At 39.2% G+C, this 19,338-nt stretch overlaps 1 protein-coding gene across 6 annotated transcripts in view; it reads left to right on the top strand.

The window, feature by feature from the left end:
• CHST9 (carbohydrate sulfotransferase 9) overlaps positions 1–19,338 on the top strand; it is a 95,502-nt gene that overhangs the window by 32,933 nt on the left and 43,231 nt on the right. The window contains exon 1 of one of the 6 annotated variants that reach the window (XM_075084908.1): positions 15,499–15,644. The exons of the other annotated variants lie outside the window; for them this stretch is intronic. The gene's annotated coding sequence lies outside the window, so the exon portion shown is untranslated. Of the gene's footprint in view, positions 1–15,498; positions 15,645–19,338 lie in introns of those variants that run through there. 6 annotated transcript variants of the gene reach the window in all.

The following is a 19,338-nucleotide window of genomic DNA, read 5'->3' as shown; positions in this document are numbered from 1 at the left end:
ATACCTCATAGCTGAGTCTGTAGAAATTCAAGTCTGGTCATTCAAAATACCACAGTAGGGGGATTACTCACTAATCACATTAGTGAGTCATCTCATTAGGTGAAATAGCAGGTGTGGTGTGTTTAAGTTCTTTAAGAACTAGCTTCTCATTAGGAGAGAAAGTAATTTCAGTTAGCTTTAAATCACTCTCACAGACACCCAATTGAGGGATACTTTTTGAGGAGCTGCTGGTGGTAAATCGAGCAGTTCTGGAGGGCTGTACAAGTTATTGTAATGTTCATGGGCTACAGAAGATGCCACGCAACACTGCCTACAGCAGCGCTTCACTGGTGTGGTCTCCATGTCACAGACTGTGGGATGAGAGGAAGTTATCTTCTGGCTGGGGAGGAAACTATCCACGGCTTTCTCTCTATCATATTTGGGGATGCAAAAGCTGCAGCAAATGTGTACTTTACTATATTTGCCCTGCATGCTTTAGATAGGGATCCTTACAAGATGATGCTACCTATTTAAAATACTGCCACAATTCCAAACTCTGTCATAGAAATAATATAAAGGACAGGTGTCAATTGGTTTTTATTCTTTTCAAGTACTTAAAGCAGAGCAGCTATTAAACAGAACAGGATCCAGGTCTTTTTTCTATTCTGACCCCTTGCCCCTTTGACAGTGCTGCCTCCTGACAAACTCTTGCTTCTTGGGAAGACAACTTGGGTATCACTGCACCTACTTTTTTGAAGTACTCATGTCATCTCTATCTCTGCCATCCTAATGTCTTGTTGCTGAGACAGCTACCAACAGTTACAGGAGAGTATAGTAGTAGGAAACCTAAGTTTAGTGAATGAGAGAAAAATCTGCATGCAAAATCTTAGGGTTCCTCTTTCCAAACCAGTAAATAAATCCTTTCCAGTAAAAGCCATGTTAACTCTTCCCACCCACTGAGCACAGTGTGGTCTCCCACACTGTCTCCACAGTCTCCCACTGAAGTGTGGGAGAGCAGCCACTAACTTAACATTGTAAAACTTTACAGAGTTTTAGCCTAGATCCAGGCTAGTTGCCCAGTCTACTGGCAAGAAGACCAGATTGTTCTTGGGCATTTTAAAGCTCAGCTGACCTACCCAGTAAAATCTGACGGGATCAATGGATGAGGCAATTCAGGAAAGGAGGGACAGGCCAAAAAAGAGGGGTAAGCTATCAAGTAGTTGTCTCTAAAGTCAAAGTAGGAGTGGAAACCCAGGAAGAGAGTGTGAAATTAAACAGTATATTTGTTATCTATGCTGTAAGGGTTTCCCTTTACTGTACAGAAACATACACTTGTCCCTGTTCCATGCTACAAGACTAGATGTGGGATAGTATCTTACTTCTCATATTTCTTAGTGGTAGTTTCATGAAAGCTTCTTTTTTTCTTTTTCCTGCATAATGTCAGACAATATTAGTACATTACTCCATCTTGCCCTGTACATTACTTTCTTGCCCTGGAACCTTAATGCTGCTTTTGCCATGCTGTAGCATAATCTTTATTTATGCTCTTGATTGAGGCATCAGGACATGTGGAGAAGTATGTGGCAGCTGTGGTTACCAGACCACCAGGCATAGAAAGATTTTTAATTTTTTTTCTCCTTTCTGGTGAGTTGTAATTACCAGGATTTATTTGTCACCAGGTTCAAGACTAAAACTAGATTATACATACACCGCTATCCTATATAACTTTTTTAAGTGGGATGTTTTGGTATACTTTTCCTGTATTAAAACTGACCATGAGAAGTTAAAAGTGAAGGCTTTTATCTAATTCTATCTCATATCAAGAACAGATGTTTTGTTGTTTTTTTGTTTTCTTCCCCCTCACCCACCTGAAATCTGAAGTACAAGGGAAAAATAACGTGGGTAGTCATGTGGAGTTAGTACTGCCACAAAGCATTATTAGAGCAGGACTACCAAACCAAAAAACATAATCCTGTAAACTTACAGCAGTGTCACATTTGTTCTAGGTGTTCTTCTCTCTGAAGAAATGCTTCATCTTCTAAATGAAACTGAACCTCTTCTTCCTTGAATGAATTTAAAAAAAAAAAATCCTGTGGTGCCAGAACAATTTATTTGCAAGATATTAAACTGAATAGATCTTCATTGATGAAATAGCTCTCTGGTACACTTACCATAAAAACCAGTGCCAGATGTACAGATCTTCATCAATATGACTTTTAGTACAGTGTCAGCAATGATGTATATAAAAGTGTTTGATCAATAAAGCATTTTGAGGTTGTCATGTTCCACTTTTAAAACCACATCTAATTTTTTTTTAATTGAACTAGTGACACATGTATATATTTGTATGTAAAATAGTTTTTTATATGGGGCAAGTGACTTATATGATTTGTATATATTTGTGTTACTTCAGGCTGCTAAACTTATTTAAATGCATATGAAGGTTGCAGAGCAACAACCAGTTTTTTTGGAACTAGATACTTGGCAACTACTCTGTGCTCTAAATTGCATCCACAAATAGGGACTTCACTGTGTTGGAGACACCTTGGGCTAGCTTCAAGCTAGGTAATTTGTGTATAAGTAACAGTCTTGCTACAGCATGAAATAATTCAGGACTCATGACTTACCCTACTTCCCTAACTATGTGGTAGGCGTGATTGAACTTTAGTGTAATCTTGCAGTCTTTTGAAATTGCTGCTCTGTCCCTGTGTATACTAAGAAGGATTTCTGAGGTGCCAGAACTTTCCCCCCGTTCAAGGCAATGAACGTGTCATAAGTTACCGAGCCTGTATTGCATCCTCTTTATCTTTTCCTAAAAAATTTTACAGAACATAATTTGGTCTCTTTCCCTAAACTGACAAGGCTTCTGTTCTGGCCACTTCTGCAGTGTGGAAAAACAGCAGTTCCTCACTGTGTGTGTCAGGCAGCCAGTCTCAACTTTGTGCAAACATTGCAAGTTTTCACTCAACGTTTTTGAATGTCAGTATCCAAAGTAAAAAGTAATACCTCTTTCTGTGATTTCATGCTATTTGCATCTGAGAATTTGGCCACAGAATGATATGAATACCTCTCTGACGTTAGGCACTAAACCTCGCCTAAGACAGCAGGTGAGTACTGCAAACAAGACACGAGGCTCATGCTTTTGATGCTCAATTTGGGTGTCTGTAAACTGGCCAAGGTTTCTAAAGCTCTCTTCCTCTTAGAATAGAGAGCTTATGTTGTCATGTTCAAGACATTCTCTTCCTGTATTTGTTCACTGTGGCTCTGCTTTTTCTGCAAGAGCAGCTGCAGTCATGTTTTGGACCTCTCCAAACACAAGTGGGAGGAGGCTTCTATTACGGTAGGTTCTCAGTTGACTTTTGTCCATATATTTGCTGCTCTTAAAGGCATGGAGCAATTTGTCCTTGATCAAACAATCGAAATTCTTATGATGACATTATCAGCACTAGCTTAGTCACCAGTATTGCCTGTTTGGCTCCATCTTAGCCCTCCTCAAAGGAAAACATGACTGCAGTTAGGAATCCTAGACCAGAATTGGTGCCGGAATCATGCCTGCAGGCTTTTAGGTTCATTTGGGACAAAAACATTTTCTTGTCTTTTTCCACGAAGAATAAATAGACTTGAATATTGATTGAAATAAACTCTGTTTAAACTAATGAGTAGACACTTCAAAACCCAAATGGCATAAGCACAACTTTTAAAAACATTCTACTTAGGCACTTAAGAATCCAGGTTTTAGTATTTTTGAAAATGCTGCATGCAAACTTCTCTATGCCTATAAAGCCAGGGCAGAAATGAAAGTTGATTGGAAATAATTTCTTTTAAAAATCAAAAATTATTTACTCTTCTATATTATAGACTTTTTTGTACTGCTTTTTTGGCAAGACGTGAGTGCACTGCAGTAATGTATTTCAGGAGTATTTTGCATCCATTTTTCACATGAAGAATCAGGAAGAGAACTGTTTGCAGTTGTTATTTGGAAGGCACCAAAACATTAAGTAGCAGGAGTTTTGTTTTGTTTTTAAAAAAAAAAAGTCCAGTGTCACTGCTGGTCTCTGAAGGTAATTTTTGGTTTCTTAATTCTGTAAAGGGTGAAAACTACTGTCTTTATGGTGTTGATAGTACTGTCTGCACCCACGTGTGCTTCCTGTGATAACCAGGTCCAAGCCAGTAATCTGAAAACTCTGTAGCACTGCTCACTGTCACTTTGTCAAAGTGCTGAGTTTGCTTTCAGGGCAAAACTTCAGAAAAAGGCTTACTTTCCCCAGAAACAGAAGATTTGCCATTGTACACTGACATTCAGAAGTTTTGCTTTTCAGCAGAATGGAGCAATTAGGATGTTACGAGTGCCCACTGTGTTGAGAGGGTGCTGCTGCTTATGTTTTTTAAGGGCTATAACCTAAATTTCCAGATGGATGTATATGCCAGATAGTGATACTCTCAAAGGTGATGCTTTCTGTCTTCGGTGATGGAAAGGGATCCTGCAGAGATGGGATTTATTCTCATCCATTTGAATTACAAAGGGTATCAGTACTCCAAAATTCTTGGAAAGTCATTCAAGTAGGTCCTTTTTTTTAGCCGGTCCTCTGAGTAAGAGTGGCGTATTTCAGCTGTGTACACCAGCCTCACTGTGTAAGTTAATTAGCCCTTAATTCTGTGTAGACAAGCTGGGGCAGAGTGGAAAGGGAACAATGTGGCCAGTTGTGCTTCAGTTCACTAATACGATTTAAGCTGTAACATAGACAAGGCCTTTTGCAGATTTTTAAATGAGGGAGCAGGTTGTATTAAAGGCAATGAGACAGTCCAAGAACTTCATCCTGCTACCTTAGAGTAAAACCATGTGTGGCCTTGTCTGAGCTAGGATGTTGCTTCGCGTTTTCCAATTCAGCTGAATGACTGCCTCTTACTGGGTAAAATGAGCCATTGAAGGCACATCCCAGGCTTGTGCTCCTTAACCTCTTTTGTTACAGAAAACTTTGTAACATGTAACTTAAACCTGTTTCAAGCCATTGGTAACTCTTCCTTGATGTGGCAGATACATGAGTAGGATGTCTGGAGGAATGAATGCCTCCGTTTACATGGTACCCCTCAGTGGGTGAATGTGGACTGGTGGGTATGGCTGGTGGGATTTCATCGAGTAGTTTTACTTGACAGAATGTGTTTGTGAAATGAGTATCTTGTGCTACAATGTAGTAAAGGCATAGAAGCAACATGAATTTATATGTGGAGGTATAAACTCACATAAACTTACACCAGTAAACTTATAAACACTATGCTAATTTACTCAAGCATATATGGTATTTTTCTTCAACTTATATGTAGTAAATATGTTTCTGTTTGTTCCACCATTAGATAATGCTCTCATTGCTGAACTATTTCTAAATAAAGACACTATAATGTGTCTTTAAAGCTCTTCCATCAGCTATGAGGCTGAATGTTGAAACTCAATTTTAATTCTTATTGTGCATCTGTTATCCAAAACGTCCACATTCCAAATGAAGCTGTACGATGCAAACTGTAGACTATGTTGGGCTTTTTAAAATTATTTTTCTTGATAATGTGTATTCTGTTATAAGAGTTTTTTTTTTTTAAAGCAGCTTCTGCAAGGTATTTTTCTTGTCTCAAATCTGTGTGTTCCTCATGGCACTTTTTAACAAAGAGAAACATTAAGCTTAAATGAACGTCTCCAGGTAGCCTAGCAACAGGATATGATTAATAATACCTTTCACCTAACTGTATGCAGATAAATGTCTGAAAGTGAAAGCAAATTCAGAATTGGTTGGCCAGAGCCTGGCAGTGCAGTGAGAGAGAAAAGATAATATGATAATATCTTGTGATCTTCGTTAAAGAAAGGAGAGAAAATAAAAGATCTATTTAATGGGTTGGATCTGTCTTACGGAGTAAAATACAGAGCATAATGGATTTTTTAAATAACAATTAAATGGTGTACTAAGAGAAAGTATAAATGCCCTTGCTTCCCATTATTGGTTATCATCACTAATTTACCAGCTATGCTTTTTCATATGTGAGAGATCAGAAACAATCAGTAGTAATTACTGGACCATCACAGCTGAAATGAAATGTAGTATAAATGAAATGTAGTATAATTTAATACACAGTTAATGGCTTTATAGTACCATACCAGTGTTTTTAGGCCTGAAATGGACTTTTGTACTGAGCGCTGTACTTAATGCCATACCCAATGTTTTGTCTATTTTTTTTAAGTTTATAATTAAAAGTTTTCCAGCACAGGAAAGAAGGGGGAGTTGCTATGGACATTCTGTGGTAAATGACACTACGTTATTAGTGGGGGACCGGAGCATCTCCCATATGAGGAAAGGCTGAGAGACCTGGGTTTGTTCAGCCTGGAGAAGAGAAGACTGAGGGGGGATCTTATCATTACCTATAAATATCCAAAGGGTGGGTGTCAGGATGATGGGACTGGGCTCTTTTCAATAGTGCCCAGTGGCAGGACAAGGGGCAATGGGCACAAGTTGGAACACAGCAAGTTCCACCTAAATATGAGAACAACTTCTTTCCTGTGCGGGTGCCAGAGCAGTGGAACAGGCTGCCCAGGGAGGCTGTGGAGTCTCCTTCCCTGGAGACATTAAAAACCCACCTGGACGCGTTCCTGTGCCCCCTGCTCTGGGTGTCCCTGCTCAAGCAGGGGAGTTGGATGAGATGATCTCCAGAGGTCCCTTCCAGCCCCTACCATTCTGTGATTCTGTGATGTAGCTTTTCCTTAGAACTTTGTGTGTATATATATAAAAACAAAAGGAATTTGAATTTTACCTGTATATATTTGAATTTTACACATTTATAAAAGATTGGAGATATTTACTTATCAAGCACTCAAAAGATGTTAGAATATGAGTTGGCCACAAAAGCTTAACTCTTTCCCAGTTTTTATTCTCTACGAAGAAGAGACACTATGGGAGTAGGGTAAATATGGGATTCATTGTACGCTCATTTTTTAATAGTGGGAAATTGCTATTTGTATAGGAATAAAATGGAGTAATATACTTATGTGCTGAATGTAGATGATCTAGTTACCTTGAGACAATCCCATGGACAGGCATAAAATCATAAACATTTGCTTTTAGAGGAGAAATAACCTATTACAATGCAGAAGCACAGATTTCTGTCCTGTGCTTCAAAACCTTCAGAACCTGCTTTTTTACTATTTTCAAATTACTTAATTATACTGATTGTACACTGTCTTCTGCATAAAATCAGAAGAGGTGTTTTTTCCAGTTCATAGCATGGTATATATCTGTATTTGCTGTTCAATGACAAAGTGAACGTTTTGGTATATTACAGAAGTTGTAGGGGAAATACTGTGAAAGGTTAACTGTTGGCAGTGCTTCTTGTAACTGTCCTGATGCATTTTCATGGGCTAATATCCACCAGCAATCATTTCTGTCTCCACTTATTTTTCCTTTACACAGTTTAATTCTTTAGTGCCTGGTGGCATTCCAGGTTTTGTTTCTGAAACAGAGAGGGAAGATTTCCTGCATTTAATAGGAAATTTCCTTTTTTGTTCATATTTTGGAGTGTGCTGTCGAAGTGTAATTGTTCTTCTGAATTAGCAAGCAGGTCTGTTAAAGTCCTGATTATTTTCAAAGGAAAGTTGCTGCTTATTTCTGTAACAGCTGCCACCCCAGTTATCGCACAATGATGTTGGTGTGTAATGGTGTTTTAGGGGTGTAGCGGGGGATCTCTGCCTCATACCTCAGAGGGTTGTCTCTTGTTAGCTGAAATGCTCTCCTGCAACGTCAGGCCCCAGTATTTGGCTGCTGTTAGAGATTATAAAGTTCTCTGCTAGAAAACTTTATTTCTGTAAGATTTTTGAAATTTCATTTGAAATTTCTGAATTTCCTTTCTGAAATTTCATCACGGCTGAAGTGGGCACCAGGAGGCATGACAGGACCCGTGTGGTTAGGTCTGTTTGCCTTTGGTTTGTTACCGTCAGGTTTGTGGCTGGTAACTGTCAATTTACATCAGAGGACTAAACTATGGGGCAACACACTATTAAAAGCTGCCTAGTATTACTCCTTGTACCTTCTTGAATATGGAATTGAAAACTACTGATCCTTTTATCAGTCACCTACAGGTACCTATTGCATGGCAGGCAATAATTTTGTTGCCCAGTATTCAGCATATTGTATGTAAGAATGTGGGCTGACAGCATGGCAATGACACAGGCGTAAAGGCATGTCTTTAGTTTTTCTTTCTTCATTTAAACAAACTCCAAACACGTAATTTTCGAGGGATTTCTCTAGCATGTCACTCTAGTATTAGTAGAGAGGAGAATTCCAGCTTAGGAAACAAATACCATCCTTATGCCTGAGGTCTGAGACTCCTCTTGAAATTACTCTAAGTTGTGCCACTAATTTACCTGAGATAATGTGGTGCCCTTATTTTTCTAGTTGTGTTAAATGAAACCTCTTTAGATCTCTGCTTGTAGTGTATCCTAACTAACTGCTTATACAAACAACTTTTGATGGTCTTACTTCTTTAAAAACCACTTTCATCAAAGACTGTTCACAGAACTAGTTTGATTTGTATCTCAGGTAATTATTTATTTTCTGAGAATTACAGCTTCTGGTCACTGCAAGCTATTCATGCAGCTGTTGCCCAGCTTTACTGACCTTCTGGTTTGAGTCAGCTGTATTTGCTTGGGTCTTCTGCCCTTAAATACATTTGTAGGTTTTTGGTTGAAAGCCACCAAACAAGGAAAGAATGAAACTAAAATCCTGGTTTCTTTCTGGACTGCAGTTTCAGGACAGCATTTATTTTACTGGTGAATCACATTTTCAGCTCAAAGAGGAGAGACTTCCATAGGGCGTTCTGCAAACTTAAATGAGATCAGAAGTTATTGTTTTCAGACTACCTTCATTTTCCAACCAGTCAATTTTAAGATGGAGTGTAAGTACAAAACAGCTGTGCACTACAATTTTGCAAATCCTTAAGATTTTGTTGTCTAATGCAGCTCTGAAATATAGTACGCCTATGCAAGCAAAGCAATTCTGAAATTAAAAATTACTAATGTTTGGGAAAAAAAATGTTTGGCTTCATGTTGACTAAAGCCAGATATGAAGATGTTTCTGTGTGGTTCTTCTCCACAACCCATTGTATTTGAATAGGTGGATGAAATAGACCGTAATTAAGTTCTATGCCTCTTGAGTAATTACTAATTAAAGAGTAATTACATGTTTATTACACATTACCTAGTCTAATTTTTCAGAAGTAGTGTGCAACCTGGAATGTCTCTGTCTCTTTTGTAACTCAGCTGAGGCACTTCATAAGAATCTTTTTTTGAAAGTGCTGTAAATCTTACCTGAATTTTGAGGCAAAGTGGTAAGTGTGTCAAGCTGCATCCTTACTGCCTTTTTGTGTGAATCATAGCTGTGGGTCTTTTTTCTCACAGAACTGAAAAGGGTGAGGAGGCTGCTTTGGCTGATAAATGTAGAAGGAATTATGAGTGGGATTTTTTGCATTCTCAGAGTGCATGCATTTGTGTGTTTTGCTCCTCTCTGCCCTCTACCTCAGCTGCCAAAACACTTTAGCACGTATCTCTCTGACTAGCACTGACGTGCTCTGTACTTCCATCAGTGAAACAGGTGTCCCTGTGTTTCAGTTGGCAACTGCTGTGTTGCAAAATGCCTGCAGGATCCCATACTGTGAGAAGGTATTGCACCAGCCAGGAGATCCACTTCCTAAATTGCTTGTTACTGGGTGGCCCACGCTCCATGTGTCCTATGTAGCAGGAGACAGAATTACAGCTGCTCATTTTGTCATCCCGTTCAAGGGTCTACTGAACCTATTTGATGGTGTAACACTTATGATGCAATCATTAATCTTAATACTTTCATTCTTATGGAGGTCAATGAATTTGCAGATGTCTGAGCAAATCCATTTTGTTCACTGAATCCTGTTCAACATATCTACAGTGTTGCTGGATGGCCTTGCAGAGTTTTCACTTTCACAGATGTCTGAAATGTTAAACATTTGTTTCTTTTTCATTGGCATAAGCAGAAGTGGTTTATTTAATAAAAGAAAAATAAACAAACACACACAAACCCCAACAAAAAAGAAAGCAAATACAGTGGTTCAAATTGCTTCCGCATACCATTCAGGCTGAACACTGCTGTTCCTCTTTTGTCATTGCTTGTTCATCAGCATTTGCTTCAGTATTCCTTGGTTTGAACTGTTCCTGCACTATAATCCCTTTTATTGGGGTGTATTTTCTTCTGGATCGGTCTCTGTCACAATTATTTTTAATATCAAGATATTTTAATGTCTTAATATTAAAAGTCAGATCTCTTTTGACTTCATCTCTTCAGTCTTCTTTCTCCTCTCCCCTCCCCAGCTGTGTTCACACATTTCTTATGCTGAACAGTTCTAATCATTTGCTCTTGTTGCTGAAAATCCAGCTCTTAGAGGTTCTCTAACTGGCCTACGACAACATCGTCCTTCTACTGCCAAGAGGAAAAGCTGTTTTTTCATGTGAAGCTGAATTGAAAGATGTTGTTACCCTTTCAGTTTATAGCAGGGTTTTTTTATTTCCTTTGTTTTTCCTTGGCCATTTGAGAAGCAGCATGATTTTACTACAGTGTGGGTAGTGGTGGGTAGGTGTTATCTTGGACTACTGGGCCGGGTTCGGGTTTTAGCAGGGTTTTTTTGTTGTTTGTTTTTTGTTTTGAGGTGGCTTGTTTTTTTTGCTGGGAAGACTTAGTTTGGCTCAAGGAAAATATACTTAAGGAAAAATGCCCTAGCTGTACTCAGTAAGTCTTAAAGTCTAGTGAAACTTGCAAAATGACATTAAAAAATACAGTTCTTAACTATCAGCCCCATTTGATTGAATAAATGTTCTGTGGACAAAGTTGACATGCCTATTTAAAACAGACAGACCCTCCCTCAATTCCTTTACTTTTGGGGTCTTTCTTTTTTCTTTTTTTTTTTTTTTTTTTTTTACGATCGAAGAACCTCTACACAGTCTGCAGTGTAGAAGATAACATCTTAAATGATTTCTGCCATTTGCCGGTGCAGAGGGGGATTGTGTGCATGTGAACTTAGTAGCAAGGGGAGAGTATAACAGGGAGGTCAAACATCAGGTCCTACCAGGGAATTGAAAAACCTAAGCTCAAGAACCCAACAACAAATAACGAAGTGAATGAGGAATGTCAATGAATGCTGGCATAACAGAAAAAGGCATGAGAAGAACTGTCTTGTGCAGACCTCAGAGCTCCTCAGCGGCACTAACATCCATGCTTTTTATTCTTGCTTCCTCCATCTGCAGGAGGTAGGCCCTCAGAGCTAATAAATGAGGCCTGTGATTTACTGTAGTTGATTTTTTTCCTTCTGTGAAGCTTGTGCTTAGCTTGTGACACTTGAGTAGACCATGAAGTCAAGAGGGACTTTTCATGTGGTTAAAGTTAAGGGAGTGCTGAAGTGCTCTGGCTGGTTGATTTGTGCTCCTTGCCGCAGAACTGAGTTTTAGCACATGCAGTTTATTAAGGTCAGAAAAGGCAGATTTAGGAACAAAATTTGCTACACATTGGCTTCTATTTCTGGGCTTCTTTCCACAGACCTTATCCCCATTGTGCAGACACTTCTTTTCCCATGGCGGGGTCCATTTTTGAGTGTTTTGTGACTAACTGGAAGAGCCAGTGAAATTAGAACCATAAAAAGCAGGCAAATGATAAATGCATTAAGAGGTGGAGCAAAGAAGATTATTTTCCTCATCTTTAATAATGGAACTGTAAGCAGTAAGACACATAGGCTTACAAAGGATAAATTCTAGCTAGACTGCTTTTTTGCCATTCTGATAAGATTACAAAATAAGCAGATGATAGGCAAGTGATATAATATGTGCATTTTAGTAAACCTTTTGATACCGTCTCACCAAAGCAAACATGAATAACGAATATGTGTTGGCTTGGCTAGAACCATGGTCATACAAACTGTAGGTGAGTTGAAGGACTGTAAATAATGAGCACTGATGAATGGTGATGAATTGAGACAGGGCGAGTTATACTAATGAGGCTCTGCAGGAGTCAGGATTTAAGCCCAAGTTTTTACTCTTAACATCTTCATTACAACATCTTTTCACCAGGCTGTTGATTTCCCCCCTCATCAAAAATGCCAGTGAGGCAGATGAGTAAAATATTGGCACCTACTGGGATAAGCCCCCAGCAGAAGACAAAATCAAGTATTTATTAAAAATGCTCAGACCTTAGAAGGAAGCTAAGGAACACTTTTTTTTTTTTGAGGGGGTTGGTTTTTTGTTTCTTTGTTTCAAGAGGAGGGACTGAACTTGCTACTAATGCTGATAGCCATAAAAAGTGTAGTGAATAGTGGATTAAACGACTGGGTGACTGAGGAGTAGCAGCAGTGTTCAGCTGGGTTCCAGGAACCCTAAAATTAAAGGGACTTTTCTGCCAGGGATGTGCCACAAATTATTGAACAGCTACCTAAAGAAAGTCACTTAAAATTTTTCTGCTTGAGACATACCATGCTGCACTGGAAAAGCAAGGAATAAAATGCGTTGAATGAAGGAATATGGTATGAATCACTTCTGTGTCTTCATAGTCGTCTTCTACAGGTCTAACCCCCAGACAGCTGGCCAACAATGTCCTATGCAGCAAGTGCTACCTGCACCCCAGCTCCCACCACTAGACAGTCCTGTCCTCCTTATCGACTCTGATACCACTGGGTGTGACACCCTATAGCAGAACCATATAAGTGGTGGTCTTCCCCTGGTGTATACACCTTTTTTGAAGACATCTTTCTTGAGCTAGTCCAGCAGAGAGCTACCAAGATGATCAGGGGGCTGGAGCATCTCCCATATGAGGAAAGGCTGAGAGACCTGGGTTTGTTTCGAAGACTGGGGGGGATTTCATAAGTACCTATAAATATCTAAATGGTGGGTGTCAGGATGATAGGACTAGGCTCTTTTCAATGGTGCCCAGCAACAGGACAAGGGGCCATGGGCACAAACTGGAACACAGCAAGTTCCACCTCAATATGAGAAAGAACTTCTTTCCTGTGCGGGTGCCAGAGCAGTGGAACAGGCTGCCCAGGGAGGTTGTGGAGTCTCCTTCCCTGGAGACATTAAAAACCCACCTGGATGCGTTCCTGTGCCCCCTGCTCTGGGTGTCCCTGCTCAAGCAGGGGGGTTGGACAAGATGATCTGCAGAGGTCCCTTCCAACCATTCTGTGATTCTGTGACATCAAATGAAACGGAAAATGTCAGGAAGTAGTTAACATTTCATACACACTGTCTGCAGCACAGCAAAAGTGTTCAGCTGCGTTATGAAGAATGACCAGGAATAGCTTAGGCTGAATAACCAGCTTTGGAGCACTGTTGCTCGAAGATATTAACAACAATAATATAGCAGAATGTCTACAAAATGATCCTGTACTAAATACCATCAAGCAGGCAGGAATGGATTAGGCCTGCTCTGAGTTCTTTTGCAGGTTATTTTCAGTGAAAAGTGCTTTTCTTGTTAAAATCATCACTGCTGGAAAAACTTTCTTTTTTGACAGATTGCCACAGAGTGTTGAAATAATGATTTCAATTTTTTCTGGAACTTGTTTGTATCACCAAAAAATTATTAGGCAATATCTAATAATTCCCCTATAAATCACATAATGCATAACATAAGGTGAACACATAACGGTGTGTTACAAATGGTCTAGAAAAAAGCCTGTATGAATCTGTCAATGATCAATAATCAACACAGTACTGTCTTTTTTCACCTAAATCTGTCCCTCCTGGGCTGTAATGAAAGGTTATCAATTGCACCTAAATAAATGTGTACACCTGTAACTGATGTGTCATGAAATAACGGAAAATTAAAGTTGGCAATAAAAATTTTCTTTAAATTGTCATATGGGATGCTGTGGGGATTTTTTTTTAAATTTCTACTCAGTTTCCACGGCTAGAAACCAGTTTCTTTAGTGTTTCCTCTGTGAATGAAACCATTTTCAACTAGCTCTGAAATTACTTTTTTATTTAATTTGGCATATAGAGTAACTTGTCTATGCATTGGGAATTAAACAAGGATATTAAAGGACATAAAAATAGCAATTTTTTATCCTGAATTTAAGAAGAAAAAAGGGCAAACCAGTTGCTGCAGAACTCTGAACTTCTAAATGTAGGCTTTCAATTCCCTAAGCATTGTGATGAAATTCTAGGTTTATTATTACAAAATTCATCAAACTAATTTTGCTCTCCATTTCTTGTGGCAGTTGTGATATGTGTATCAGCCTGAACAGCAAATATGCATTCTGTATGCAGCCAGTAAGCAATTAATAGCACTTCTATACTAAAAGTCTGGGAAACAGGGTTGATAACTTTTCTCTAGCAATGAAATGTTGCAGGTTCTTTCTGCCACTTCTTGTAATTAAGTCTGTACGAGATGTAATTAAGCCCTATTATGTGTGTCTCACGCTGCTGCTGCTGCTTGTCATTTTAAATCTAAATCCAAGCTAAAAGAAAAACAAAACTTTCTTTCTCCATGTCTTTTAGGTTGAGTTGGAGCAGACTTAACAAAACGATTATGAAATTAATCAAGTGTGAAAATGTAGCTTCAGTTTTGTGTATAGCTTGCATTTAGAAAAAAGGAAGAAAATACAATCAGAATAGTAAAAGCTGTGAATTGCAGGTAGATTATACATCACTATAATGGTACCAGGAAGCTAAATAATTAGTTTGAAAGACTGGCAGACAGTGGCAACTGTTTTGTATTCGAAGTATATCTGGCAGTACTGTATACTTCTGCAATTTTGGCTGTGAAACAAATTATTTGTTTTGTGATAATTTACGTTGGCACCATTAGAAGCAGTTGTTCGATGACTTCGTAATGCAAACAGCTTGGTGTCTAATCTAATAAATTAGCATGAACATTTTGCTTTCTTTTTCATGGATATTAAGCCAATTATCATCCACTGTCATACCAACAGCAAAGTGTAACTGATATAGTCCTCCTGTACTGCTAACCTTTGCATCCTTTTGCATTCAGGAGAAAATGACAGCTATCAGTTAGAAAGTTGGTACTGCTGTGTGTTGTCTAGAAGCTGGTCAGCAAATGAAGCCCCATATTTATAGTTTCTGAAGAAACTCAGGTATACATTAATGCATCGGTTCACTCTTTGTCTCTTTAGGGCTAGAGAGGCTTGTGAGTGAGATGCTGTTTGTGATCAGTTGGAGTTGTGGCATGCAACCACTAGTGGTCAATGAGGACTGCCTGTTTTCTTGCAAGTGCTTTGGAAAAAGTCCTCTCAGTTCAGCGTTAAGTAAAAGGAACCAGCAGTGTCCATTTTGTTCTTGGCTATTAAATGAGAGGTCAGAACATCCAACAACAGAACAATCCTATTTCTTGAACTAAAGCTATGAGAGCAAATGGAATAATTTTTTATATTAGTGCAGAGCCAACCCCAGCACAGGGCCACGGCCTTGATGAGTGTCATGGTGTAAACCTTTCACCTGATCTGCTTTTCATCATCTGGAAGGTGCCTTATTCCCTGGACATCCTTGAAGTGCCTCCTTCATTGCGGAACATGCTGCAGAGCCCTGGCCAGAAACAGCCTCTCCCATTCAGCCCCACAACCTGTGCTCTCCCAGCTAAATCTAGATGTCTCGTGACCTGGATCGTGTGGTAGGAATTGACCCATTTGCCTGTCCTGCCTCATCTTCCCATATATTAAACCATGTTTGGAAATGACAGGTTTATGTGGTGACCAGCAGGCTTTCCCAAAGCAAGAAAGAGTTTGCTCAGAAGAGGAAAAACATGTTATAAATAAGCTATGTGTATGCTCAATCAAGAGCAGATTGCCTGTCTTCTACAGTGGGAGAATTAATTAGTACAAATTAAATAATTCATTTCGTTGTTGTAGACTACCCTGGGTGTGGTGTAGAACCTGCTTTTTCTGGTATCGGTATCCCCAACCTCCGCTGATCACTCGTTTCTGCAGTAATTCATCTCCTCTAACCACTTAGGCAGTGATGCGATCACTAACAAGCCCATGCAAATATGTATAACACTTCTTATAAAATTAATGCAGTAATCTTCGAATGTTCGGTGATTCCATAGCATCTGTCACATAGTGCCCCAGCCACACTGTATTGTAGGTGCTTAAAAATAATATTGGAAAATGTGTTTTATCAGGAAGCCACTAGATGTACAGATTTACCGTAATTCATTCCAAGCTATGAAATGAGGATATAGGATAAATAATACAGTACAATGAGAATCATCAGGAAAGATTAGACCCTTGATACATAGAAGCATGAAGCTAAAAGATTAACTATGATACTGAAAGATTATTTGAGGGTAATACTAAATACTGTTTTATACATTTATATATAATGAATATCTGCTTTAGCAGTGGGAAATAAGTTAAAATTATACAGATGAACTAATGCTTTAGATTATAATTGAGCTTTCACTACAGTCAGTTTAGTTTTCTATTTTGCACATTTTCTTTTTAAATAGTCATTAGTTCAGGAAACTAGAGAAGAGAAAGAAGCAGGTAAGTTGCTGCATTTTTCTTGCACCTCCCTAAGTACTTTATACCTTTTCATGTCAGTGTTTTTCCTCTTGAATCCTGTAGCGGCATCCATCCCCAGCTCAATAATGATACCTCTGTCTGCAGCTCTGCCATTCTTACCTTGCAGGGCTCTAGCCCAGGTGCTTTCTCACATCCCTGCCTCACAACTTAGTATTGTTTTGGTTTTGGTTTTTTGTTTTTTTTTTTAGAAATCTGAGCCAAGGTGGCACTGCTGTTCTGTACCGGCCTTGGGCCTGGGATCACAGGCAGCTGGACCCCAAGGAGGAGGGTTACAGTACTTACTGTAGAAAAACATCTTTTCAGGCCTTGATTCTCCTGGTGCTAAAATGCAAGTAAGCACAGAGCCCTAAAGCAAGTCAGAGATCTTTCTGACAGAACATTCTCCTTCATAAAGAAATGCTGATTCAGTGCAACTGTGAAACTGCGTGGGAAAGAAAGTTTCAGACTAATTTTTTCATTTAAATTCATTTCTTTGGAGAACTGTGTTGACATTATTGTTTTGACATCTTCTGAATAGAAAGATCGGTTCTTAGTTATTCTGAATTTGTCAGAGTTCACAGCCTAAGAAAAAGGGCTAAATGTTTTGAAATCATTTGGAAGTTTCAGCTAGTCAAAAGTGCTTTTTCTGTTATAAAATTATTGTAATCTTAGACTCTTCTTCCTGGTATGGAGGAGAAAAGTTTTTGAAAAACGCCAAATATTTTCCCAGGGTAGCGAAAGTGTTTCTTAGCTCTCAAGGTAACCGATAATTAGGAACATTCTTGATGATGATACTTTTTTTTAAATAAATGAAGATATTGAATTTGAATTTTTGTCTAGCAGATGAGAAGGAGATTAGAGACAGAATCTTATGCTGCCTTAAAGAGGAAGGAAGAAGATAAGGCACACATATACAAACTCAAGAGCTAGGAGGCTCTGAAAAAGAAGGGTCTTTCTTCTTATGATGATGGAAAGATGAAAAGCCAGTCATGGCTGTGCTCATTTTCATATTATAGCTTCATCCCAGAGCATTTCTGCCCAGCGTCCTGTCTTTTTTATGGGTTTGAGTATTTGTTCTCTTTTTGCAAATTAAATTATTCTTTCAGGCTTACTTACATAAGGAAGCAGAATAATAGCACAGAGAAAACTGGGTCACCATGAGCCTGTTTGTGATACAGAGACTGAAAATTGGTAAGATTGAAATGGGCAAAAAGGAGGATTAACAGATTTGGATCTGGAGTCATGCCCTGCATTTCCCATCCAGGGGCGTGGGATTGCCTGGGATTGTCTGTGCTGGACTGACTCAGCAATGTGCATGGCCAGCGGGGTCCAAACTGGTATTTGCAAAAGGAAGTGGATTGTCTATGATGGGGCTGATGACGTGCAGGTAAAATCACTTAGCACAATGTCTAAAGCCACCATCCTTTCAGGGAAAAAGCAAACAGTTTGTGGTTACGTGAGCATTATGGGACCTATTTTACTTTATTAATGAAGTCTATATAGACTGCAAATGAGATCTTAGGTAGGGCTGTGATATATATCATGCCTGCATAAAGAACTTTGCATTTACACATACTTGTTGATTGTAAAGTTACCCTGTTACTAACTTTTCCAAATAAAACAAAATGGATTTTTTTTTCCAGAGATCTTCAAAATCAAAGAATTCAATTTTCAGTCTCCAAAAGCTGAAAAGATGTACACCTTCAGTGGAAAAATACACCCATTTTACTACTTTTAGAAGAGTTACTAATCTAGCTGCAATCTAGGCAAGTTTGAAAACTGGTCTTTAAAGCCATCCTCATATTTTTTGCAATCTATGTGCATTGAAAGCTACCTATCAAGGAGTCTGCCTCTGAAGATGGAGATGTGTTTATGCTAATGTAATTTACTTGTCTTATTTAAAATAAATCTAAAGGAATTTTGGTTGTGATTTATAAGAATATTTTCTTGGAAAGGTATGTGTTAAAGGGTAAGTGCTAGACTCTATTTGGAAGAAACCAGGACTGTTTGCATTAGCATTGACAGTTTCTTAAATCAGCTTCTGTGCTCTCTGCACCCTTTTTGAGCTTGGTTACTTGGAAAAGGCACTTATTCCTGATATTAGGACAGAAATTTTCTCATATTCTTTCTACTTTTGGCCCCAGTGTTATCCCCCAAGGAGTGATATCCTCAGGCTGGTGTCAGAGAATATCAGTTAGGCTGCTTGGGCCTAAGCAGTGGGGCAAGCTCTTCTCAGTGGAGGGCACTTCATGCTGAGATTTCCCTCCCTTCTCTGTCATGCAAGTCCTGAGGTTGGACACCAGCTCAGTTTTTTTTCTCTGCTGGCTTCCTGCCAGGTAAAGAGATTAGATGTAATTGTGTTTTGGGTTGGCACTAATGAGGGGAAGGGTACAAAAGGATGGCAAAGTCTACTTTTGCATGTTGCTGGAGGAGGCGCATGACTCTTTGTTGCTGGTGCCCTGTTAAGAGAGATCAGGATGACACAGGCTGACCTGACAGCAGTGGGCAGACCTTCAGACTCCTCTGTCCACGCATCCCTTCATCTGGTCTTGCCAATTCATACACAGTCTTGCTTAGCTGAGCAACCTCTTGGCCTGAAAAGACTGTGCCAGGGTAGCTCAAAACCTGCGCTGGCAGGCTCTCGGGGAGTCACAGCCTCTCCCAACTCTGTTACGGTGTGTCAAGGATGGATGCCACTTGTGTCCCATGTCTTCTCTGTCGAAGAAAAACAAGAAACTGTCCAAGTCAGGCCTGGAGTTGACCCCATCAACATCCACTTACAAATTCAATATTAGGAAATTT

This window comes from Phalacrocorax aristotelis, chromosome 2 (assembly GCF_949628215.1).
Source record: "Phalacrocorax aristotelis chromosome 2, bGulAri2.1, whole genome shotgun sequence".
NCBI classification, from domain to species: Eukaryota; Metazoa; Chordata; class Aves; order Suliformes; family Phalacrocoracidae; genus Phalacrocorax; species Phalacrocorax aristotelis.
Note: the sequence above shows the minus strand (reverse complement) of the source record. Positions and strands in the feature narration are given on the sequence as shown.